This window comes from Heptranchias perlo, chromosome 27 (assembly GCF_035084215.1).
Source record: "Heptranchias perlo isolate sHepPer1 chromosome 27, sHepPer1.hap1, whole genome shotgun sequence".
NCBI lineage: Eukaryota > Metazoa > Chordata > Chondrichthyes > Hexanchiformes > Hexanchidae > Heptranchias > Heptranchias perlo.
Genome location: NC_090351.1, coordinates 26,806,547 through 26,833,162, shown reverse-complemented (window position 1 = coordinate 26,833,162; position 26,616 = coordinate 26,806,547). Strand labels below are relative to the sequence as shown.

Genomic DNA, 26,616 nt, shown 5'->3' with positions numbered 1-26,616 from the left:
CTTTACAAATTGACATGTCTACATACAATAATTTCAGTACTCATTTCCGTATCAAATTTTGCATGAATATGAAATCACACCTTTAATTTATCTTAGTCATTGTGTATATAATTAAAAATGTTCCAACTTATTTCCAAGATAAAATCTTAATAAAAAAATTGATTTACTAATGTCTTACGTTTAGATACTCAAAACCCCATCACATTTTATGTCAATTTCTAAATTATAAAATTTAGATTGTGAAGGAAGTGAATACAAATTGTGCTCACTAATTGCATAAGATTAACATAGGATTGTCATTACTCATCAGTTTGTTATATGTATTTACTCTAATTTTCCTAAATTCAAACGATTAAAAGGGTGATTTTATTTATCATCATGTAATTTGGATGAATAAAATAATGAAATGTGGCAAATACATTTTGCATACATACAATGACGGAAGTGAAAATACTATACCTAGAATTCTGAACTATGTGACAAATGTTCACAGGACAATGAAGATAATCCAGTCTCCAATTGAAGAGATGGACTTAAATTGATTTGGAGTAGTGCTTTGAAAAAAAATGTGGACCTAATTTTGGCTTTTCAACATATAAGTGCAGTGATTTAGGAGCTGGTCTGCGGGCAAATATGGTATGCCACTGAATCATACAGAGCAGGAGCTTCATAGAATTTAGCCAGGTGACAATAGAGGTTCTACATTTAATGTTACTGTTCCTGGTCTAAGAGGGTCATTTAAGAGATTCCCACTCCTGATTTCTAATTTGTGGTCTGCACTGCTACATTTGTGAACACCAGACAATGAAGGGATTAGAATTAGCTGCAATGCCCTCCCCCATGGTGAATTAGCCTACTCACTAACCAGGCTCACATAGTAAGAACAGTGGTCACTTAGGTGAGTACCTACTGTGAAGCATGAATCACTGTCTTCAAGAGAGGAGAGGTAATGGGAAAAATTAGAGAACAAAGAAAAAGCTTTACTGGTAAATTACGACAAATCAGAAGCTAAAGTTATATTTTTTTTAAAAAGGAAGTTTTAATTATATATATATATATAAAAAAACTGCCACTTTTATATTTCAGGGAGTAACTCATAAAACTAAATAATTTGCATTTTTAATTAATCAGTCCTGTAAAAAGCAGCTGTTTGAAAATTATTTCTATGTGTAACGTGTGAGTGACATTTGAGAAGGGTAAAATTCAACTGAGCTAAACTGCCATAACAGATAAGACTGGAAGAGCCAACTCGCGTCAATACTAAGGTTCAAATTTACAGGACTGTAAGCTATACTGTCAATCACTTCAAATTGATATTAACTGAAAAGGTTGCTAACTTTTTTTTTGTCGTTTTTCCTTCCCCACTATACACCCCAATCATTGACTTACCAAGTGTTATCAAGGCCACATTTGCTGCTCGGGACAGAATGTTAATTACAAAATTCTCAATATTGAAAACATCCTTTTTTAACCACTTGGGAAAAGAATTGCTAGGGCAATACTATCACCTTGCAAAACTTTCCTTAAAATAAAATCCAGTTCTCAATATTTTGCTACCACATTTTGACACCCATATTGATTTCAGATATCAAACATTTGCAACTCAGTTGACTATAAAAGCCTCAGGAATGCACTCTGAAACACTGAGTAAGTGCATTCTGCAATGCATTGTGATTCCAGAACTCCACTACATCACTATGATTCACTGAAAGAGGTCAGTAACGAGACACACACAGCATAAGCTCTGTAATCCCTCACATATGCTATAGTCTTCAAAACAGAAGACATATTATTGTAAGTCTATTCATAAATTTAAACACCTTAGCAAAAGGGTCCTGGCAAGATATCCTATTCCAAAATCCTGTAGGATACACCAGGAATCCTGCCACTTTGGAGCAAATCCTTTAGAATTCTGCTGTATTTTTCTCAGCAGGTTCTAATAGAATCTTATATATTAAAAAAAATCAAAATCTAACAGGATTGTAAAAGAAAAATACACATGACAATGGTCAAAAATTGGAAATTAGCCTGACCAACAAAGACTATAAGCTGTAACAGAAAATCTCTGGTACAGTTCAGATTTTCTCCAACACATTTGTACTCATGATAAAAAGTCAATTCCGTAAGCAGACCAAGCCCCTACAAAGCAAAACTTTAAAACTTACGTGCCCTTATATGTGCCACAGGATTAACAATTATCCCCAGCAATGGTATATTACGCATTGGAGATCATGAGAAATGTACCATGCAAAATCGGGGAAATCCCGTTCGGGTTTGGAAGCCGGCTCCAACCTGCTGACTTCTGAGATCCCCACGGACGCACCTGTGTGCGCGCAGGCGTCCTGAGTCGAGACGTCCTGCTGGCAATTAAAGCTAGTGGGATGATAGTTAAAGAACCAAATGTACCTCAGTGAGGTACTTAAGGCACTTCACTTGTGACATATTAGGTAGTTGGAACAATTTTTAACTTACCTGGGTGGCTTGTCCACCGCTTCTGATTCACGCCTGGTGAGGAGGGCCGGATCAGGCAAAAAATGAAATAAATTAAATAAAAAACCACTGCACGAATTTAAAACACAAAGTCAACCTACCTTTCCACCCTGCTCCAATGTCTCCCTCTTCACCCCCGATCTTCCCCTCCTCCCCCTCCCGCCACAGATCTTGCCCCCTCCCCACCCCACAGATCTTCCCCTCTAGCGCCAGATGACGTCTCACTCTCTGTCTTTCTCCCCCCCCCAGACAAACCCCCTCGGGCGCGAAACCCGAAGCGATTGCGTCGTAAACGGTTAGTTTTGTTTATGCAGGTTTGCCACGTGCACCTTCACCCCCACCCCCACCCCCCCCTCCACCCCTGCTGCCAACCTGCCACCATTTCAAAACTGAGCCCCATATCTCCAGTCAGAAATAAAACTAAGTAACAAAGTTGTGGTTTATTGCCATGGGAATACTTTCAGGCTAAGCCGTGCTTTTGAAGTCAGGTCTCACACCTTGAGGTAAGCCTTTACTATTTTTCACTTTAATGGTTCAACTATTTTATTTGTCCATTCCACAGTCCATTAACCACTTACATTAACATTTCAAACTGCCAGCCCTAGCTCAGAAGCAATTTTTGACTCAATTAGCTTCTAAACAGTGGTGCTTACAAAGCCCACCCCCCTCCAAAAATCCATCCAGGATAAACATGGTCTGATTGTGCAGCCAGTTAAGTGTATTGGTCACCACTGCCACAAAACAATGAGATACAGCTAGATGATGCAAATTTTTTAAATCACATTTAAATCACCTCATCTATCAAAAGTCATATAAAATATAATACAAAAATCCTCTCACATATCACAGACACCTTCTCACACAGCTGGCCGTCAAGTACCAACACCCTGTGGTGCTAACTGGAACAATGCATCGTTCTGCATTATAATGGGAACTCAGGAGGATTGTGCAAAGAAGCCTCAAAACACAATGCCACCTTATTGCTGAAATAAAAGAGCCATTTTCAATTATACAGGTGAATCTCACTACTGGCTGAACGTTACATAGAGAGGTCGATTTTAACCCCAGGCAGACATCGCCTGGTGCAATCATGCCAGCCGCCCGATGTTCTTGGCATGATGCCTGAGCTTCATTTACATCTGATCAGTGAGCTGCGAGTGCTGAGCCAGTGCTCACAGGCAGCTCACTGATTGGGGTGGGCAGGAATCCAATGGCTTTTTATCAATTCTAGCCGCAGGTTTTATCTTCCAGGAGAGGGGGGTGTGTGTGTGTGTGTGTGTGTGTGTGTGTGTGTGTGTGTGCGCGTGCGCGTGCGTGCGCGTGAGAGAGAGAGTGAGAGTGAGTGAGTAGAATCTTGAGGGGACAGAAGGAGTCTGGTTTTGAAGTAGCCCTTTAAGGACTGCTGGTTCGGCTGCCCAATACCTGGTACCACCGAGCAGAACATTCAGGGCACACTCATTTCATTAGTACCACAAAATTGCATTGGGGTTTTATGTATGTCAATGAACCCTGACTACCAGATTAGAATTAGGCTCCGCCTGGCACAGCAGAGATCCCTGGGAAAACGGCAATGGCAGAAACGGAGCGGCAAGTAAATCTTTGAGATTTTTAGGGCACGACTCCCCACCAAACCTCCTCCTCCTCCTCCTCCTCCTCCCCTCCACCCCCAACATACCCGCAAGGCAGAGGGAGTTAAAATTGACCCCAGGAAATCTAAAAGTTGCTTCAGTGTTCTACATTACAAGAAACTTCTATAAGTCGAAACAATCCCTTCTGATGTTACCAGAGTGCCATTCAAATGTGAAATTAGCCAATAGGCACTTCAGGGAAATTGATATACAACTGCCAACAACAAATGCAGAGTATAAATTAATCTGCAGCACACTTGCCTCACCTTCTTGCCTCAAGAAAGATGTAAACAATTTTACAACACCAAGTTATAGTCCAGCAATTTTATTTTAAATTCACAAGCTTTCGGAGATTTTCTCCTTCCTCAGGCAAATGTTTCAAGATCTCCTTGAAGCCTACGCATTTATACATATTGAACAATAATACATGGTGTTTACAGACTGCCCCTGCAACTGCCCGTTGCCAAGGCAATCACCGTGTTCAGACAGAGAGGTGTTACCTGCAGAACCTCCGAATACACATTCAACAAAAAAACAAACAGGGAAAAAAAAGAGAAAAAAAAACACAGAGAGAGGCAGAAACATCCGGAAGGCAGAGAGAGCCAGCAAATGACCCATTATATTAAAAACAGATAACATTTGTTCGCTGGTGGGGTAACGTGTAGCGTGACATGAACCCAAGATCCCGGTTGAGGCCGTCCTCATGGGTGCGGAACTTGGCTATCAATTTCTGCTCGACGATTTTGCGTTGTCGTGTGTCTCGAAGGCCGCCTTGGAGTACGCTTACCCGAAGGTCGGTGGATGAAGCGTACTCCAAGGCGGCCTTCGAGACACACGACAACGCAAAATCGTCGAGCAGAAATTGATAGCCAAGTTCCGCACCCATGAGGACGGCCTCAACCGGGATCTTGGGTTCATGTCACGCTACACGTTACCCCACCAGCGAACAAATGTTATCTGTTTTTAATATAATGGGTCATTTGCTGGCTCTCTCTGCCTTCCGGATGTTTCTGCCTCTCTCTGTGTTTTTTTTTCTCTGTTTTTTTTCCCTGTTTGTTTTTTTGTTGAATGTGTATTCGGAGGTTCTGCAGGTAACACCTCTCTGTCTGAACACGGTGATTGCCTTGGCAACGGGCAGTTGCAGGGGCAGTCTGTAAACACCATGCATTATTGTTCAATATGTATAAATGCGTAGGCTTCAAGGAGATCTTGAAACATTTGCCTGAGGAAGGAGAAAATCTCCGAAAGCTTGTGAATTTAAAATAAAATTGCTGGACTATAACTTGGTGTTGTAAAATTGTTTACAATTGTCAACCCCAGTCCATCACCGGCATCTCCACATCAAGAAAGATGCGTAGTGGTGTGGAGCCTTCAGAAACACAAAAATCGTGAGGGAGGCGGAGAGCAGGGAGAAAGAGAAGGGAAAGGAAAGAAAAAAATAATAAACCAGAATATACGATTACACGCAATTTCTCTCAGTCCACAGATTGGTAACCTACTCATACTCCACACAGTTCAGTCTGAAGTATGGAATGTGCCAGTGAGAACATTTTGCAACACCACAGAACAGGAAACAGACTCCTTAGATTCAGTTACTGTGGAGCTCATACCAAAAAATTTGAGTGGTCATGTTAATTATACATAAAAATGATGGATGCTATAGGTGTAGGTTGAAGCTGTTATTCAATCTCGGGGTTCAAAAGACTTCAAACTGAGTGCGCGGATCAAATAATTTACAAGTGGTAGAAGAGCCCAGAGATTGGGTTACAGTCATTATAATCAATAGCAGTTTACAATAAGATTTACAATTTTGAATTGCAAAATTAAAACCAGCAACACGTACAGCAATATTATAATTCCACTAAAGAAATGACAGCTGGAAGTAGTGACGATGCTCATGAAACGATTTAATAGATAATAGTGATGCTGACAAAGTAGACCACCACATGACCCACAGGAGAATACAAGAAGTCTTTTTACATAAACAGTGGTTTACTCAGTCATTGTAGTTAGCATATATTATATAGAAAACATGAGACTGAATGAGAGCAATGTGCAATGCAAACAAGGAGTCTAGTTGATATCGAACAGCGAGACCCAGGCCTGAGCATTTTATAAACATTGTTTTAACCACACGCTTGCATTACAGTCTTTTTCTTCAATTCTGTATAATATATCATCTTAATTTTGCTCTGGTGCTTATTACAGCCTTGACACTGGAGTTTGTATTTTCCTTATCATTTCTAACTTATGCCATGGTTTTTTGTGTGTCTATGGTGGAAACAGGGATCTGTCCTGTCTCATTATAAACTTTCTATGTGATATCCTTTCATTTAAATTATAATGAGACAGTATTTGCAATTTTTTTTTACACAATCGAAATCATGGCTGCTGTTCGTCAATTTTTTGGGGACTTTTCTAGCTTGACAGCCTCTAGTCAAAGCGAAAATACACCTCCGTTTGGGTGCATTACAGATTAATGACAAATTTAAACTAGTCTCTGTTGACTGCTTTCTGGAAGAGATTTTTCAGCACGCACAAGGCAAACACAGAGGCCCTGCCTGGAGTTTAGGTGTTAGCTTGAAAGGACAACTCACCTCGGTTTATATTAATTGCCTATAGACAGTCCTGATCAAGACAAAACTGGTTTGCTTAATTACTCACTGCCTGCATAAGAAACATGAGAAATAGGAGGAGAAGGCCATACAACCCCTCGAGCCTGATCCACCATTCAATAAGATCATGGCTGATCTTCGATCTCAACTCCACTTTCCTGCCCAGCCACCATAGAATCCAAAAATCTAACAATCTCAGTCTTGAATACACTCACCGACTGAGCATGCACTGCCCTCTGGGGTAGGGAATTCCAAAGATTCACAACCCTCTGAGTGAAGAAATTTCTCCTCATCTCAGTCTTAAATGTCTGACCGCTTATCCTGAGACTATGCCCTGAGTTCTAGACTCTCTAGTCAGGGAAACAGCCTCAGTATCTAACCTGTCAAACCCCCTCAGAATCTTACATGTTTCAATGGGATCACCTCTCATCCTTCTAAACTCCAGAGAGTATAGGCCCATTCTACTCAATCTTTCCTCATTGGATAACCCTCTCATCCCAGGAATCAATCTAGTGAACCTTTGTTGCACCGCCTCTAAGGGAAGTATATCCTTCCTGAGGTAAGGAGACCAAAACTACACATAGTACTCCAGGTGTGGTCTCACCAAAGACCTGTACAATTGCAGCAAGACTTCCTTACTCTTGTACTCCAACCCCCATGGAATAAAGGTCAACATACCATTTGCCTTCCTAATTGCTTGCTGTTAACATGCTAGCTTTGTGTTTCGTGTACAAGGACACCCAAATCCCTCCAAATACCAACGTTTAATAGTTTCTCACTATTTAAATATTCCGTTTTTCTATTTTTCCTGTCAAAGTGAATAACCTCACACTTCCCCACATTATACTCCATCAGCCACCTTCTTGCCCACTCACTTGACCTGTCTATATCTCTTTGCAGACTCTGTGTCCTCCTCACAGCTTACTTTCCCACCTAGCTTTGCATCGTCCGCAAACTTGGATACATTACACTCTGTTCCTTCATCTAACTCATTAACATCGATTGTAAATAGCTGAGGGCCAAGCTCCGATCTCTGCGGCATCCCACTAGTTACAACCTCCCAACCCGAAAATAACCCGTTTATTCCTACTGTCCGTTAACCAATCCTCAATCCATGCTAATATATTACCCCCAACCCCACGAGCCCTAATCTTGTGTAACAACCTCTTGTGTGGCACCTTATCAAATGCCTTTTGAAAATCCAAATATATTACATCCACTGGTGTCCCCTTATCTACCCTGCTAGTTACACCCTAAAAAACTCCATCAGATTTGTTAAACACGATTTCCCTTTCATAAAACCGAAATTTGCCTCTGAAAAAAATAAAGAGAGCAATGGCTAATCATCGGGGGCATTCTGCCAGGAAAGCAGTGGAGATTTCAAAGCTAACATTGGTGACATGGAATCTTTCTTTTAGCACAAAGGCCTTGAGATTGCTGCTCATCTCCGGATCAGGTCAACTGCATTTCCAGGTAACTGTGGTGAGACAGAATTCTGAGCGCCAAAACAGCCACTCATGTAGAAAGCTCATATAAAAGGACTCTGGAATATTTTACAATTTTAGTCTCAGAAAACCGTTAGATACTGTATACCAGAAGCTGGTTTAACTTGCTTCTGTATATATTTCTCTCTCATAATAAACAATTAATATAATCTGTCCTTGCGTTCTCCAGCTAAAGGAGAGATCAAAAGTAAACATGGGCATCCTGCGCTATTTTTGGTATAACCCGAGGATAAATAGATCATATGATGTGGTACTGAACCATATGGACTAAGACAGACCCATTTCAATCCTAATTTGTATGGAGTTATCCAATCTACAGTTGCCCTTGGTTACTTCAAGCTCAGGATCCGAAAATCATCAAGGTACCTGTTACTGATTGCAGTGCTGCCACCTCTGAACATTTGTAGGATCTTGACAAGGTCAGGTTTAAAACTTGGGAACGATGTCTACCAAGGTGCAAAAGTACTATTTAAGCTTACACGTGGAGAATGGCCCACTTAGCAACAGCTGGCGATCTCCCGGCACCTGTGAAACTTTACTCCAATGAATAAACACCTTCAAGAGAAAAGAAAGCGAGGGAATAAGGAAAGGAGGGGAAAATACATAAACCAAGATTTTGATGTCAGAATAAGGAGAAGAAAATAAAATGTTACCCAGTATGACAGGATGAGAGTTTTATTGAAAAACAATAAGCTTTCCTTCCTGAGTTACAATACTCCTATATATAATGTGGTAGAACAATTGGAGTGGACCACTTGCAAGTACTATAATTCACAAGCTATACAGAACCCAGATGTGTGAGATGAAGCATAATGACACACTAAAAATTGTGCAGCTCCATTGGCAACCAAACACAAAGCCTTTTCACCACAAATCTCAACTGAATGGAGAACCATGCAGAATTAATTTCAATTTGCCGGATTTCCTTTCTTATGGATCAAATAATCAACTATACGACCAGACAGCAAGACAACCAGTCACTTCAATTATTTCTACTGTATTGGTGGCTGCCCATGAACAGAGTTCAGTGTGAAGAATGCCCAGTTGCCCCAGGCCAACAAAAAGCAACTGGGGAGAAAAGCTTTAAAAGCTACTGGGCAAGAGAGACAAGCTGAGCTGTTAGACCCGACAGTCAATCTGGAAGAGTTAAAAGGATCAGACCAACTGTCATGAATGCAATGCACATCTAAGGATTCCAGGCTGGTTCCTCAGTGTGCCCATGACAGATTTGTTGGGGCTGTGAAATCAGTAAAATTGTGGTGACATTTTTGCAAAGAGCAAGTCTAGGAAACCATCGTCTACAGAATTAAAGGCTTTGACACTGAGCATGAAATTAAATGACCTTTGACTGCAAGAGCTCAGAAGGGACACCATAAGTAATTTAAGAGTGCACATGTATTTCACTTGTATTACAGTACACAAAGGTAAATCATTTTTGGATTTACAGGGTTTTTAAAATGGGATAAGCAAAATTTCTACTAATGTAATTGATTAGGTTAAAACCGAGTTACATAGAACTTTATAATAATGTAATACATCTCTTAAGTAATCTCGATCACAGTGTGGATGGCTACGTCCTTAGAGAGCATTGCACTGTGCAGTACAGTTAATTTCTCAAGCGCACAGTGACTAGCAAATTAATCTTTGACTGCTGAATTTCCTTTGAACCATGCAGCACAGAAGCACGCACTCCGGTAATTTATTGTGAAAACATGTTTTATAGCACTGCTGTGTTACCAATGCCATGAGTGAACACTATTTATAATGAGTATTTTCACACTGTATGGTAATGGTAGCACATTATGTAAAAATGTTCAGCACAAAAACTATTTCTTTCAGTTCTGTAAATTGCATTCCTCAGAGCGAGCGAGCGCTGGTGAAAGACGGATATACTTTTACCTCAGCAACATTATCAATCACATCAAGGTACAGCACTGCAGAACAGTATAGAGCACAGTGCCTTCCTCCATTAGACTAAAGATGCACCCCAACCTCAAAAACATTCTTTATTTCCACAGAGATGTGACATTTTCATTCATATGCTTGCTTTGAACAAGATTAGTGAATGAGTGCCAGACCATGATAAATCTATAGGCAATTCACTTTTGTGGGTTGATGTCCATTGAGGACTGGAGCCTGCCCAAAATCATTTTACAGTGAAAACCTTATTAAAACATTTGGATAACATCTTTGACAACTTCTCCAGCAGATATTGATCACTTTTAGCGAGCCCTGGCTGATTCACGACTCAGCTTCCCCCTCTGCACTGCCGTCTCATATGTAAAACAACTTATTATTTAATTGGCTTAAAGACACTTCTAAAGTAACTGACAGGCAAAAAAATGACATTTATTTTGGAAACTTCAGCTCGTTTCAGGAGTTGAGCTTAATTCTATGTAGGATAGCTGGCCATTAGTAGTGATGGGAGCCACATCAGCTGTTGACATGCTATCACGAATATTGGCACCAATGTGATTAACACAAATATGTTTGGATTGGTGAGCTCATCATGTCAAATAAGATTTTTTTTTAATATACACACAGCAGCAGATTAGCAACTGGTGAAATTCACATTAGGAGTAGGGAACTGGCCTATAATGAACTCGAGAAAAGGAGACTGAATGAACAAGCACAGAATGCAAAGTTACCACATCAAGAACAATCCTGTCTTGTGACTCAACAATGCTTAGCCAACAACCTGATCACAGGCATCAGTGCAACTCACGGCAGCGCTAACCTTTACAATCTTCTCCCGGTTATAATATACTATTTGGTTCAGCCCAAACTTTTGAAGTTTTTCAGTGTTGGCACCATACTTATTGCTGAAATAGCTCGAGTTTCAGCAAGTATACAGTGACTTTTTTTTTCTTACTTCCATTGATGAAATTTGTGCTTTTATTTAATTTTCCTGACTCCTTCCTGACAGACTTTTCTGTGACTACCCGAAGTAATACTAAATTCTCTTTCACCGGAAGTGCGGGCTCTGCATTACACAACTCATCATACGGAGTCTTTTTCGCCCAAAGAAATCAAGATCCTCAATCCTATTTTCCGATATTAGGCATATAATTTTTTACTCCCAAGCCTCATCCTGCACATGCAAATACTGTGTGAGCAAAGACTGTTCAAAGAAAACATCAGCAATAGTCCAGGAACCTTCATTGCCATACAGTCCGAGATGAATCACCCTTTAAAGAAAATCAGATAGCGCAGAAACTTGAAAGTAGAGAATTATTTGAATTCAATTGTTGTTGCCTAGCAGTGTGAATCACAGAACTTGTGGGTTGTTCACCATCCTGACCAGCTAACGGTGACTAAAGGGAGACAAAGGATCCTAGAGATGGAAAACAGAGGAGGAGAAAGAAATTGATATTCAAAGTTTTATTTAAAAACAGCATAACAGAATCTTCTATTGCTGAGTAAAAGGCCAAGGGGAAGCTTTGGGTGACTGTGAAAACATAATAGCCTTTTGCCTTCCCTGAGCCAACACTAACAGACTGAGTTTTAATGCATCAATTTAGCTGATGTCTTGCGGGTGAATATTCCTGATATAAGTTAATAAAATTTCAAAGCAAACAAGTTATTTGCTTAACAGAAGTCGAGTACTTCATTGTTATCACTTCCCCCTCAAGCAGTTAAATAAACTGCCTGTACAGTGGTTTTTCCAGATAAAGAATTCTCTGTTTTTTGTAATGTCGTACTCTGTACAGAGAGTTTAGCCATTGTTTATGTTCTAACAGGCCGGATACATTCACTCAGCACAGGCTGTTTTTAAACAATCAGCTGCTGTCCCAAAGCAAACAGACCCGTTTGTCTCATGGATGCAACTAAACCCAGGCACCCTCCCAGTTCTTCTCAATAATGACATCTAGCACTTGTAAACCACAGAAAGCAGTTTAATTAACTGTACATACATTGCCTTTTGATATACACACAATACTCTAATAAAGTGAACAATGAATTTCACCTTTCATGAGCATGTTTTGTCAGACCAGTAAAATATCAGCTTTCCCTGAAGTTGCTTTTCATCCATTATGTCAAAGTTATCTTAGGCTGTACAAAATCTAACATTTCCTGTCCAGACACTCTACCAAACTATGAGCATTGAACACAACACAAAAACACTCATTAAATGCTGGACAGATTTTTTTTAAAAACTAGATGCCAGATATTTTGATTTGAAGATGTATTAACAGATTTATCAGCAAACTCGTGCACACTGGCAGCATACCTTATCGCCAATTATATTAAATGAAAATATATTGTAACCTGTTGCAATAGTTTGGAAAGAGAAAAATAAATTGCTAGTTTACTACAATATATAAAACAACAATGGGAATAACAGCAACCACGAGCCTGAAAGAAAGTTTAATACAAATGCAAAACTCAAAAATAACGATTTATAGAAATCTTACTCACTTGCACATTTTAAAATACTGCTGTTACCATTCATTTCTCAATACAGATAATTCAAAAACTTTTTTGGTGCTAATTTTTTTTAATTATCCAATCATTTGAATTATGCAATAGAACACAGCAATGTTGGAATTTAGTGCTTCAAAAAAAATTAGAGCAAAAAAGGAGAGATGCTATTCACAAAATGCTATTTCTTTGCTAACATGACAAATTCTAGGAAATTGCTGCCTCTGAAGAATGTGTCCCATGGTCCAGCTACAAATTTCTGTCAATGATCACATGCACACTCAAGGGGTGCCAGCTCATTAGTACAGTGCTAAAACCTGGATACCACTCCTTTTTATTCCCCTCCTTAAATTGGAATCTTGCTCTGCCTGTACACAAAAGTCATGGTGGTATTGACCTTTTATCTACCTTTAGCTCATTTAACGATGCCTTGGGGGTGGGGGAGGGGAGAAACCTAGCTTTAGCCAGGTACCTTGATCATACTGCACATCTCAAAAGACTGGTGCTCTTGGTAGCACCAGGTCATTATTTTGCTTTCCTGTGGTCAAACCCAGCAAGAATAGCACGTTAAACATGAGCTGCAACAAACAGCAGACTTTCAGGATGTCCTGGGGCCAACTGCTTGAGAGCTACATATGTTAAGACCACCTGCCCACAATAAGGTCACCTTTTGGAAAACATTTCCATTCAATGAATACACACACAGTCTGGGATACCAAATAGAAAAATCACTCCAACCCTACTAATTGGCAGAGTGTATCCTTTGCTCCTCCTGGGCAGATGGTCTTCCTCTGGTGCCCAATTAACAATCATGCCTCACCTTTTCCTTCATACAATGATTCACCCCACACTGATTTTACAGTAGGCTTATGATAGACTGCTTTGCTTGGAAATTACATTTGGCTTTTGGTAAATGCCTGGCCCAATTCTGTTACTGTTTCTCATGGAATCAAATAAACCATATGGTGTTAAATAACCACAATCACTTGTATGTTATCATGCCCATTAATAAAAATGTTTTTCCCCCATCTAAGGCTAATTTTTAATTTGGTTGTATTTTCTCCCACTCTCAGGTCTCCTCATGCCATGCATCATTCCCTGGCCTAAGGTAATTATCAGACCTGATTCTAGCCACTTAAAGATGGAGAAACGCAACTTGGGATTCCTTGCCCAATGATTTTCCTGCATAGAGCTGCTTGCCCGCTGATCAACAATTCCCTAGACTTAAGATCTGAGCTTACCATGGGAGAAGATTTCCTCTATACACTGACTGTGCAAAATCATAAATACTCATGTAGGAGAATATATTTATGATTTGGTTATAGAAAAAAAGAAAAATTGCTCCTATGGGCTAGATTTTCCACCCATCAACCATGAGTAAGTCCAGCCCCATTTAAGGAATCATAGATATAAACCTGCATCTTAATAACAGTTTAATTTTTACATTGGAGCACCAATGCACTGCAATACTCGACCGCCACTAATACAAAATCAAATTTACACATACTATACATGGGTCATGTAAAGTTAGTGTCAGCAGCTGGGCAACTTTGGTCTCTGAAATGATACCCAGTATTATGTAATAGAAAATTGGAAGGTCACAGCATGTCAATCACTGTGCATGCCCATCCTTTTTTAAAAAAAAATTATCTTCCCAAAGTCATCATTTATTTTAATAGCTCCAAGTTCATTCCAGAGAGAAGAGCCCAAGAAAACAGGTGACATTTCCTGACCCAAATTAATCTGGAGTACAGCAAAGTGTATGAATTTTAGGAACTGAAGCAGAGCAAGTCAATTCAAATCATTTGATCCAAAGTTACCACTTCACATTACAGGTATTATTCAATATAATTACCCTCAAGATGCGACAGACAATAAGAAACATCTTTAAAAATAGAACATTCAACAATCTCCTGGAGTACAAAGAGTTTAAAGAAAATACTCGAGGCAAAGTTGCAGTAACATTATACAGTATAATGGCTGGACTCCAAATTATTAACTTCTTAAAATGAAGGTCTTGACATTGGAACCCTTTAAAAACAAAAAATAAAATTACAATGGTCCGACCCCAATGCCTCAGTGAGTCTTTCCAATGATTGACTGACCTATACAGAAAAGGAAGCTTGAAAGTTCAATCCCTTGGACTGTGCTGAGTTAGCAGATCTCAGCTGGGGCATCAGCAGAGATGCACCAATTGGGTAAGGGAAGGGAAAATAGGTCTGAGATTTTGCTTCTGATTGCTAATGTTGGGTCAGAAGGAGAAGATTGGTTTTGGTGATGATGCCCTCCCCCTCCCCTCCACTTCTACGGCCCAGTAACCTGTCACACTCAATCACTGTCTAAGCTTAAATATGAATATTGGACACCTGGGGTGGTTCCCAAGGGCATCCAGGAAACCATATCCCAGCAAGGAGTCAATGCCTTCAGAATAGGAGGGAAGAAATGGAGAAATTAGAAATTTTGAGTATTTTTAAATTCTTGAGAACCATTTCATTTCTTTAAAAAAACTGATATTTTTGAGAAGATGGAACCAGCAAGCTGAAATGTTTTCAATACTTCTGCACAATACCAGTCAAGCTGCAACATAGCAGCCCACTGCGTCTCCTCAAAAAAACAGTGGGACCTCCATTATTTATCATGGTAGAAGGGTTTACTCCGATTGATAATGAAAGTTGACAGATAATCAAGTCCACAAATGCTGGTCTTACACAAACAGTACTGAATACACTAGGGACGAAGACAAGTATAATACAAAAACATGGCAAATTAAATCTTTCTTAGTTTGAACGGTTGATTCATGTTAAGACAGGAGGAGGTTGGCATTTGCAGTGAGGCAAAGTTTCATTCAAGACTTTGTCCCAAGAAAATTCTGGTGGATAACCAATAAGGAAGATAATTGGAATATTAAAAATAGAGATCATACAACACTAAGATCTAACCACTAAAGTTATACTTGAAATTAATTTCTGTTCATTAAAAATGCTAAAGTTAAACCTTGGCCCAGCAGTATAATTTTAATAAAATCGTTAATGAATAATTTATTGTAATCCAGAATGCAAGAATTCGAAATCCTAAATATGCATATTGACAAAATACCATTGCTTTCCTCCTTTCAAATGAACCAGTCTCATCCATATTTCTTGCATTCCATTTAACTTATGAAGCCATCCAAAGAAAGCAACATAAATTTTAATGAAAAAAGTACATAGTTAAGGACTTCAAACATTGTACATTCAATGAGTTTCCCATTTCTTGCTATCACGATTTATTGAATTCCATCTGTTTCACATGTGGAATTCATTAATACGCTGTCGTGCAGTACATGTAAAATTCTGCTCATACAGAACAAATTAAGATAGCAGCAGTGGAGTGTAATTTATCTGATGAACAGGTGAGCCATACAGACCGGGATGATCACTGATTCATTCCTTGCACTGTGATGAGTTATCTGATTTTTTGCCAAGACAACGGTAGGGCGCTACAGTTGACCTTAGTGCCCCAGGTGAATTAGCAATCGTCAAAAAATTGAGCAACGCCAAAAATATGTAAAAAGCTAAGTCGTGCAGCGATAAACAGTTCTTAGATTTACAACAGGGACCACTTAACATTCCCAAAAGGCAATTTTGAACAAATTTAGCTTAAATGTTGATTTACAAGTTCTTTGTGCCAGCAAATTATTTGTACCAATGGGCACAATTTTAACATTGAAAAACAGGTGGGTTGGAGGAGGGGGGCATTGAAAATCGCACTCATTTCAGACCCGCTTATTTCCAGTTTTCACCAGGGCGGGACGAGGGAGGGGCAATCAACCCGCTCCCAGGAGATGGGTTGGTGATTAAAACCTTTCAAGGAGGCTGCGGGCCTTCATTTTTACACAATTTGCAATTTCAATCTGTGGGGGCCGGGATTCCCGGGCCTTCTCCTTCATGCCATGAGAGGAGGTGAGAAGGCCCGAAACTGCAGGTTTCTGGCACAGCTTGTGGGCCCGGAGGAGCAGGAGAGCTTCCCCCAGGCCCAACAAGCCTACCTGCAGTGACCTCTCCAACGATCACGGACCCCCCCCCCCACCCCACCCCGATCTCCTCCCCCTCACCCCCAATGATCCCGGACCCCCGATCCAGACACCCAATGATCACGGACACTACCCCCCCCCCCCCCCACACAACGATCACAGACCTCCGATCCCAACACCCAAAGATCCCGGACCCCCGCAATGACCTCCAGATCCCAACACCCAACTATCGCAGACCCCCACAATGACTCATTATCCCGGCACCTCCTCCCCCCGTGACTAACTCCTGATCCCGACCCCCACCCATGCCGCCTCCCCATCCATACATTCAAAGACTTACTAGAAGACGTACCTTTCCACGACCTCTCCCTGGCTGATCTCCCGTCCAACTGAAGCCAGCCTGTCAATCAGGCCGGCCAGTCGGACGGCAAACCGACAAAAAAAAACGTCCTTACGTCAAAATCCTATTTTGCTACTGTGATAAACAGATTACGATAGTATAATCTTAAACTTGTTCTACGCATTCTTTAGGTTTGTATTATTACAGGATTATAAGATATCCAATATATACAATGGCAATTTTCAAGTTTTATATCAGCCATTCCTGAAAGCAGAAGAGCCAGAGATTCAGTTTAACACTTCACCTGATTCCATCTCTGTGCATGAAATATTGCAGCTGTTAGTGGCCTATGGGCACATTGATACGGCAGGGTTATTGTACAGTAGTGGCAGGTCCTTTCAGGCCCCGCTAAGTAATTCAGAGCATCTTTTCATGCAGAAAGCTGAAAAAGGAACTCAGTGCCCAGATGGTTAAGTTGCACTGAAGGGCTCTACACTGCTACAGGCTGCCTCTTGGGCACAGATACAAAGGTTTTGTTAATTAGAAACAGAGTAAAAACAGCTGTTGGGAAAATACCATTAAACAAAAACAACTTTCCCAGAAAATCACCACAAATCTGCAGTTTTGCTAGAATCAGACATTTCTTTGAATGTGAAGGGTATTGGAACAAACCATTACATAATTTTCTTACAATTATTCTTGCAGAATTAAGCAATTAGCATAGCCAGGTAAAGCCAACACACCTTCCTTCAGAGATAGAGATAATTCTAATGCCAAACCTTTACAGTATTTTTTTCAGGTACAGTACTTCATTTTAGATTAAAGTTGATTGACCACTAGAGAGATGTTCAATGTTCCACTTGTACAGCAGGTACCAGTACCTACTTTTAGAAAAGTCTGGACAAGCAGCACAGTGTTATACTACCCATTTGCACTACCCTCTCTAGTCAGGGGAGATTAGAGCTCTGCTCAGTAGGGTATGAAATATCTAATGTTAGAAAAGTCCCAACCACCCTGGCAGTTCTTTTCTACCATTACAAGGTTAAAGCCACTACAACTGACTGCTTGGAATTTTTTTTTAGGTTTTAATCTGAACAGTTTAAAAATGTGGCTTTGTACAATTTCTAGTATAACTTTAATCTAGTGGGAAGCCAAGGTGGCATGAGATTATGGTGGGGTGGTCACACGCCCAACACCAAATCCTCATTGTCACTACAACGTAGTTTGGCTGCTCAGTGACAAAAAGATGCCCTGTAACAGCCCCTGACAAGACCTTTTATCAGGTGCATATAAAACGTGCTCTCTAACTGGTCAATGAGATTATCATAATCGTATTACAGACCATTTGTCAATGCAACTTATTTTACTGTTTTTAATACAATTTTTTTTTTTAAAAGCTGTACTGCATTGGTCTATCACGCGGTCAGAGATACACTGGTTGGTGTAGCGGGGTTTGGACGAGGATAGTTTCAGGACCTCAGCTCTTCTGAAAACTTACCAGCATGGTGACACCACCTCTTTAATAATGGTCAGAAAGGACATATTAATCTCCTTCAATAATAAAGTTCATCTCCCATGTAAAAAAAGTTTTGTCTTCCTTATTTAAAGATTCCAAAACTACCATAACTCACACAAAGCCCTTTGGGGCAGAATGTACTTGTACTCAGTTTGCTCTCCTACCAATTTAAAAATGGCTTGGAGGGCTAGAAACATAATTAACATGCACCATATTTCATGATGGTTTTCAACTGGCACAGGTGTAAGGTGCCCTGAGGAAGTGATGCTTAAGTTATTATATGTCCCATTCACATAAATATTTGGATCAATGACTTCAGCGTGAATTTTTGTATTAAACCCACAATAAATAACTCAGCAGAGTTTGAAATCCATACTGTTTACTCACCCAAAAGTATGCAAATGCTTTGCGGGGGTGGGGAGTGCGAGAACGAGGCTTTTAAAGGAATATAGACTGCAGCTCCCGGGGAGTAGTTTCATTAAAATTCTGGCTTCAACCAGTTTGGAGCATGGGATAAAGCATCAGAAAGGGGGATATATTCTTAAACTCGTGCTTCTTCAGCCACAAGAACGAACAAACTTACATTTCTATAGCTTCTTTCACATCCTCAGGACATTCCAAAGCACTTTACGGCCAATTTTTTCCTTTTAAACTGTAGTCACTTGTTTTGTAGGCAAACTCAGCAGCTAACTTGCACACAGCAAGGTCATACAAACAGCAATCAATGAGCAGTTAACCTATTTTTGGCATTGGTTAAGGGATAAATATTGGCCAGGATACCAGGAAAACTCCCTTGCTCTTCTTCAAACAGCACCATGGGATCTTTTATAACCACCTGAGCAAGCAGACTGGGCCTCAGTTTAACATCTGATCCAAAAAACGGCACCTCTGACAATGCAATGCTCCCTCAGTACTGCACTGAAGTGTCAGCCCAGATTATGTGCTCAAATCCTGGAGTGAGGCTTTAACTCATGACTAACTCAGGAGAGTGCATTAGTATTGAAGCAAGGCTGAATCTGCTAAAAATACAATCTAATAGGAAAGATAAAAACACTCATTTTGGGTACTTATCTAAAAGCACACAGCCATACTTCAACAATTAACAAACTTGTTTTACCCCAAGATCATTGCATATTTTTACTGAAGTTAAAAAAAATTGGAATATACAGACAATTTCATCATCACCTTTCACATAGGCAGAGTACGCCTAGTTTTTAAGCATGGATCAAATTTTGTTTGATAACGGTCTTGGGATGTTTTACTACGTTAAAAGGCACTATATAAATGCAAGTTCTTTTTGTTGGATAAAGGATTCCAAAACAGTTACTTTTTCGGGAATTTATTAACAAAACCATATTTTTCTATGTATTGAAATGCAGGTTGTGATTTGCAAACTCAAGAGTCATAATAGTTTTGACCCCAACTTTAAAAGCATCAAAGTGGAATACTGTTTCCTCCTATCCTTTTCAAAAATCACCACAAGAGATTGAAAATGCTTATGTTGGCAAGATTTTCACATTCTCAAACAGCATGAGAAGTGCAGAAGGTGGATATAAGAGAGGCCATCGTCACCGACAACTCCCACAGGGCTTTCTGATGTCACAAATGCAAAGGCTGATATTAAAAATCTCCAATAATTCAGAACTTACTTTATTCTTGCTAGATTTTTTTTTTATTCGTTCACGGGGTGTGGGCGTCGCTGGCGAGGCCAGCATTTATTGCCCATCCCTAATTGCCCTCGAGAAGGTGGTGGTGAGCCGCCTTCTTGAACCGCTGCAGTCCGTGTGGTGACGGTTCTCCCACAGTACTGTTAGGAAGGGAGTTTCAGGATTTTGACCCAGCGACAATGAAGGAACGGCGATATATTTCCAAGTCGGGATGGTGTGTGACTTGGAGGGGAACGTGCAGGTGGTGTTGTTCCCATGCGCCTGCTGCTCTTGTCCTTCTAGGTGGTAGAGGTCGCGGGTTTGGGAGGCGCTGTCGAAGAAGCCTTGGCGAGTTGCTGCAGTGCATCCTGTGGATGGTACACAATGCAGCCACAGTGCGCCGGTGGTGAAGGGAGTGAATGTTTAGTGTGGTGGATGGGGTGCCAATCAAGCTGGCTGCTTTATCTTGGATGGTGTCGAGCTTCTTGAGTGTTGTTGGAGCTGCACTCATCCAAGCAAGTGGAGAATTCCATCACACTCCTGACTTGTGCCTTGTAGATGGTGGAAAGGCTTTGGGGAGTCAGGAGGTGAGTCACTCGCCGCAGAATACCCAGCCTCTGACCTGCTCTCGTAGCCACAGTATTTATATGGCTGGTCCAGTTAAGTTTCTGGTCAATGGTGACCCCCAGCAGGTAGGGGATTCGGTGATGGTAATGTCGTTGAATGTCAGGGGGAGGTGGTTAGACTCTCTCTTGTTGGAGATGGTCATTGCCTGGCACTTATCTGGTGCGAATGTTACTTGCCACTTATCAGCCCAAGCCTGGATGTTGTCCAGGTCTTGCTGCATGCGGGCTCGGACTGCTTCATTATTTGAGGGGTTGCGAATGGAACTGAACACTGTGCAGTCATCAGCGAACATCCCCATTTCTGACCTAATGATGGAGGGAAGGTCATTGATGAAGCAGCTGAAGATGGTTGGGCCAAGGACACTGCCCTGAGGAACTCCTGCAGCAATGTCCTGGGGCTGAGATGATTGGCCTCCAACAACCACTACCATCTTCCTTTGTGCTCGGTATGACTCCAGCCACTGGAGAGTTTTCCCCCTGATTCCCATTGACTTCAATTTTACTAGGGCTCCTTGGTGCCACACTCGGTCAAATGCTGCCTTGATGTCAAGGGCAGTCACTCTCACCTCACCTCTGCAATTCAGCTCTTTTGTCCATGTTTGGACCAACGCTGTAATGAGGTCTGGAGCCGAGTGGTCCTGGCGGAACCCAAACTGAGCATCGGTGAGCAGGTTATTGGTGAGTAAGTGCCGCTTGATAGCACTGTCGATGACACCTTCCATCACTTTGCTGATGACTGAGTAGACTGATGGAACGGTGTTTAACTGTGCATTTGATACTTTTAACTTTTCCGCAGTTATTATTGTGCTTTGATTTGTTAATTTAGCCACATTTTCTTTCCATTGTACACTCTTGGGCTGCAAAACCTGGTTCTCCTTTGAGAAGCTGGCAGACAATCAAAGAATCTCAACATCCTCCCCTAGTGAGGTCAGCACAAGGTGCTGAAGTCTAATCCAAGTGAAACTTCCAGTCAGTGCATTACCCAGTGATCCACACATGATTGCAAAATCACCATCATGGAAGCTCAGGTACAAATGTCAACAAAATATAGATCTTGCAGTCTGTGACCTCGATCAAGGCTGGATCCAAACACAGATCTCACAGCTCACAATGTGCATGCTCTGTTTAAACAAAATTCCTTCTCAACATGATTATGTGGTATGAATTACAATTTTGGATACTGAATTTTCTTTTAGCTTATAAAATATGCATTCTTTTCCAGCATAACTGCCAGCAAAGTAATGGAATCTTAACACGAGTTTCATTAAATAAGGGAATCAGAGAAAGTTTCCTCATTCACAACATTGTTTAAACAACAACTGTAGTAACAAGTTTCTGTATTTTGTATTTGCTCTGGTGTGTTTAAAAGGTTTGGTCTGAGAGCTCCCCCAATGGCTCAACTGATTAAGTTCTCTTCCATGTGTGCTGATATATACAACAATCCCAGGTTTAGACCCTGGTCTGTGATCTCTTATGGGGCAACAGCAAAGTCACTACAATTGGCCTCAACATCCTAGGATAGGAAAGAGAAAATAATATCAACCAGGGTTCCCGTTGCTGATCACTGTTCTATGATCCCTGCTGGAAAGTTTGTACATCTTGACTTTGAGTGAAGACACAATCAGGCTTGACAATCAGATCGCCCACAGGTGAACAAATTGCTGGCGCTCACTGTCTACTGACAAGTGAAGAATGTCCACCTGGGTAACGTACAAAGGTGGGAGGCACCCGTGGAACTATATTGTAGCATGAAGCTCCTTTAGAAGAGGAGTGAAAATTGGATTGGGGAGGGGGGGGAACAATCAACACCTGCTGCTATTTTAGGGGGAGGTGGAAGCCTGCCCTCTCTACAGTTTTGTATATTAAGTGCCGTAACATTTGGATATAATATTTCTACAAATATTAAGCTTGCCAATATTTTACTGATTTGAAAAATAAATTAGCTGATTCAACAATTTGAACGATTAACTATTAATGACAAAGTTCACATCACATCCATTGTAGTGATGATCAAATACACAGCAAAATACAAAACCTACTGTAATCATGGATGGCAATCATAGTGTAATTCTCATCCCTTTGGACATTCAAATTCACCTACTCTCCTTGGAATAGTTTATCTACTGGAGCATTAGATCGAGCTCGGTGCTGCAGCACAGATCACCTTGAAACAGCTTGGGGAAGGGGGGGGGGGGACTGCAAAATCAGTAGAAGAAAACCTCCTTCCATCTAATATGAAGACATTTACAGAGCTACATAGAAATACACAAAATGGATCACTGCTCTTCCATCCCCATTAAATATGACGTCCAGCTGTGGAAGGCATCATTACAAACACAAATAAGGATAACTACATCGTTTTTTTCCCCCTTTTCTGATACAAGAAACCAGAACAAAATAAGGATCAAGACCACAGCAAAGCTCACAGGCATTATTTTAGGTAGTCTTTTCAACGATTAGTATCTCTATTCTGCTTTTTAAATTCAGTTTTCTGGCTCCTTCATGGTGCATGATTTGTAAGCCGTGACTCCTGGATGCCAGAAACAAGCCTTGTAACAAATGGCTATACTTCTGGATTTGTCACATGCACAAAATAGAAGTTGCATTGCCTCAAAAAGACATGACTGACAGTCTACAATAGTGATATTACACATTTACCAGTAGTCACGTCAAAATGTAGCATTCTACTCACAAAAGGTTTTTGAAATAGCCTTTGTTTTCACTTTTTAAAAATAAGTTGTTTTTCTCGATTTCTTTCCTTCCTGCTCCCCGTTATCCCTTCTGCATTCGAGGTCCCGCATACAAACACCTCTGTGGACATGGTCAATGATAATTCCTGAGCCACCAGGAGGCACATTCGAGCAGCAGAGTTGTCCTCCCACTTCCCCTACTACTAACAATTTCTCTCTTCGCAGATCAGCATGACCCCCAAAGCAATGCCCAAGGGTGAATGACAGTTTAAAAAAAATAGTACAAGCCAAAATAAAAAGTCTGGAAAGATATCACCAGGAATAGATTCTAATACTGCTTTTGGATAGACAGTAATTCAGGTCATTTGCAAGAAGAAATACTGCTTTGGGGCATTTTCCTTTCCCAGCATATTCTGTGTTTTCTCTCTGAATTTACTCCATAGCTGCAGCATATACAATGTAATTAAACAGATCCCTTTTGGCTAAATCCATCAGTAGACCAAAGTAACAGAAACAGACATCTGTTACTGCTATGCATTGATCCAACATTCCCGTCGATGTGCAGAGAACTGTGTACACGCTGTCACGAGATAAGTAAACGCACTGTACAAGAACTTCAATATATACAGACTCCCCATTATGTTTTTACTCATTTTAGATTTTTCCCCTATTCTTGTCAATCCATATTAACAATCTCTCTTTATCCAAACCTTGTTACTGACGGAATGGTTTCTCACTCACTGCAGTTTTCCCTTGTTACTGTCTATTTTTTCTGTAACCCTCTTCTGTGTTTAACCGAGATTGACTCAAACATTTCTCTCTTACTTTCCTCTGCAGATCCCTTATACGCTCATACTCCAATTATCTCAGGTTAACCTAGGGTGTATTCAGAGTCGCACAAGAATTACATCTTTCTGAAAAAAATTATTTTAAAAGCCAAAAAGGTATCATACCCAACTTTAATCAAAAAAGTGCCAAATTGAAACAACCCACGTGTAATAAAAGGGACTAGTAAAACAGCTTTAAAGTGTGATTGGTCATCACAAACTCAAGCTACAGATACGTTTTAAAATGCTTAATTCCCCTTTGTTGAAAAACTATTAGGAATCAAATTGACAGATTTACTACAATTTCATTATAGTTGGAGCCTCCCATCTGCTTTTCTGTAATCTCCCATCAGTCACTTTCTTTCTCTCCGTCCTCTGCTTTCTGTGCTTGTAGTGCAGCAAACTCCGGATAGAACAAATCAACCAAGAACAGAATTCCTACCGTGCCAAAAAAAAATGCTTCTCTTATTCACTCCCATTTCGCAGCGCTCTTGGTCCGGTTTTCTGGGCGAACGGGTTAACAGTTTGTCATTTTCTGAATCTGCGTGTCCCTGTTCCTATGTTTCGCTCGCCCAGGACCATCTGTCTCACTCCCTGCATCTCAGCTCTACCTACACACCGGGCTCCCAATACCTCTCGACCTAACCTTTCTCCCCAATAACCATGTTCTACAAAGCCAGTGGAGCAACTTCTTTTCTCAGTATCAGCCCAATCTCTCTCTCTCTCCAGGTATCCCACTCCATTCCCCCTTTCTCCTCCAACACTATTCCCCATCTCTACACTCCGCGGCAGAAATGTCCCACTCACAATGTGAGAACACTTCCTTTGCACCCCCTCCCTTCGCATCTTTTCTAATTTCAACTCCATTCTGGTTTCTCTCTCACATAAATAATTGAAAACATTTCACTCACTGCCTCTGTTTTGTGTTGTTTTTTTTTTAAAAATTGCTCTTTTTGCTGGCAATCCAAATGCTCCGGTTCTTGTTTGCTCCACTCCTCAGTGAGTACGTACCCGGCGCTCCCGGATTCCTCCCTCCACTCCTGGAGTGACTCCGCTGGGTTTTTTTTAAATGTTCTTCTTCCTTCACAAGAGCCCGTCCCTGCTCCGTCTGTCCGCCCTTCTCTCTCTCAGTCCCAGCGCAGACACAGCTCCGACACAGGGTCATTAGCATACCGCGAATATCAGCATATCACGCATCATTAGCATATTGCGCCTATTAGCATAGTGCGTGCTCATTAGCATACCGTGCAATCACATCCACCAAACTCCCTTTGTCACCGGAGCATGGGGTCAGCAGAGAACTTGCCAATCCATTAACTCTTTCAACGTTTGAGTTACCTGAAAGGAAATAATTTTGTAATTGTGGTAATGTCTTTTTTTAAATTTCTAAATTAAATTGATTAGGTTTTGACCATTAGTCAACACTGTTATCACCTGGAAAACTCTGGTGTCATTAAGCCTAAGTGTCAGCGCTCATCAGAAGTGCAAATTTTACCATCTTTCAGAGGCACCCTTAAACTGTGACGCTGTCTGCCTGCTGAGGCTGATGTAAAGGATTCCATTGCAGCAGTTCAAAAACACAGCACACCTTTTCAGGGGTGCACAATAAGTATGACCTTGCCAGTGTCAGGCTGGGACTCTTTTCTCGAGAAAAGAGAAGGCTGAGGGGTGACCTGATACAGGTCTTTAAGATAATGAAAGGGTTTGATAGAGTAGATGTAGAGAAAATGTTTCCACTTGTGGGGAGTCCAAAACTAGAGGTCATCAGTATAAAATAGTTACTAATAAATCCCAGAGGGAATTCAGGAGAAACTTCTTTACCCAAAGAATGGTAAGAATGTGGAACATGCTACCACATAGAGTAGTTGAGGCAAATAGCATAGATGCATTTAATGGGTTGCTAGATGAGCACACGAAGGAGAAAGGAATAGAAGGGTATGTTGATAGGGGTAGATGAAGTAGGAAGAGAGGAGGCTCATGTGGAGCATAATTGTCGGCATAGACCAGTTGGGCCAAATGGCCTGTTTCTGTGCTGTAGATTCAACGTCACTCAACATAAATCAGGATTTAATATTCTCCAAAATACACGTTTTCTCCACTTACTACAGTTTCATTGTAGCTGTTATATACAGATTAATTTGGAGTATCGCACCAAATTTAATGGCAACCCAATGGTATTAGCTGTCTAGGCCCTAAGCTCTGGAATTCCCTCCCTAAACCTCTCCGCCTCTCTACCCTCTCTCCTCCTTTAAGTCACTCCTTAAAACTTACCTCTTTGACCAAGCTTTTGGTCACCTGT

The 26,616-nt window shown here is 40.8% G+C and overlaps 1 protein-coding gene across 2 annotated transcripts in view; it reads right to left on the bottom strand.

The window, feature by feature from the left end:
* The window catches only part of LOC137344479 (plexin-A2-like), a 394,264-nt gene extending 368,834 nt beyond the window's left edge, over window positions 1–25,430 (bottom strand). The window contains exon 1 of one of the 2 annotated variants that reach the window (XM_068007472.1): window positions 25,229–25,430. The gene's annotated coding sequence lies outside the window, so the exon portion shown is untranslated. The remainder of the gene's footprint in view (window positions 1–25,228) is intronic. The other variant, XM_068007473.1, reaches the window with a different exon arrangement.
* Between the last annotated feature and the right edge of the window lie 1,186 nt (window positions 25,431–26,616).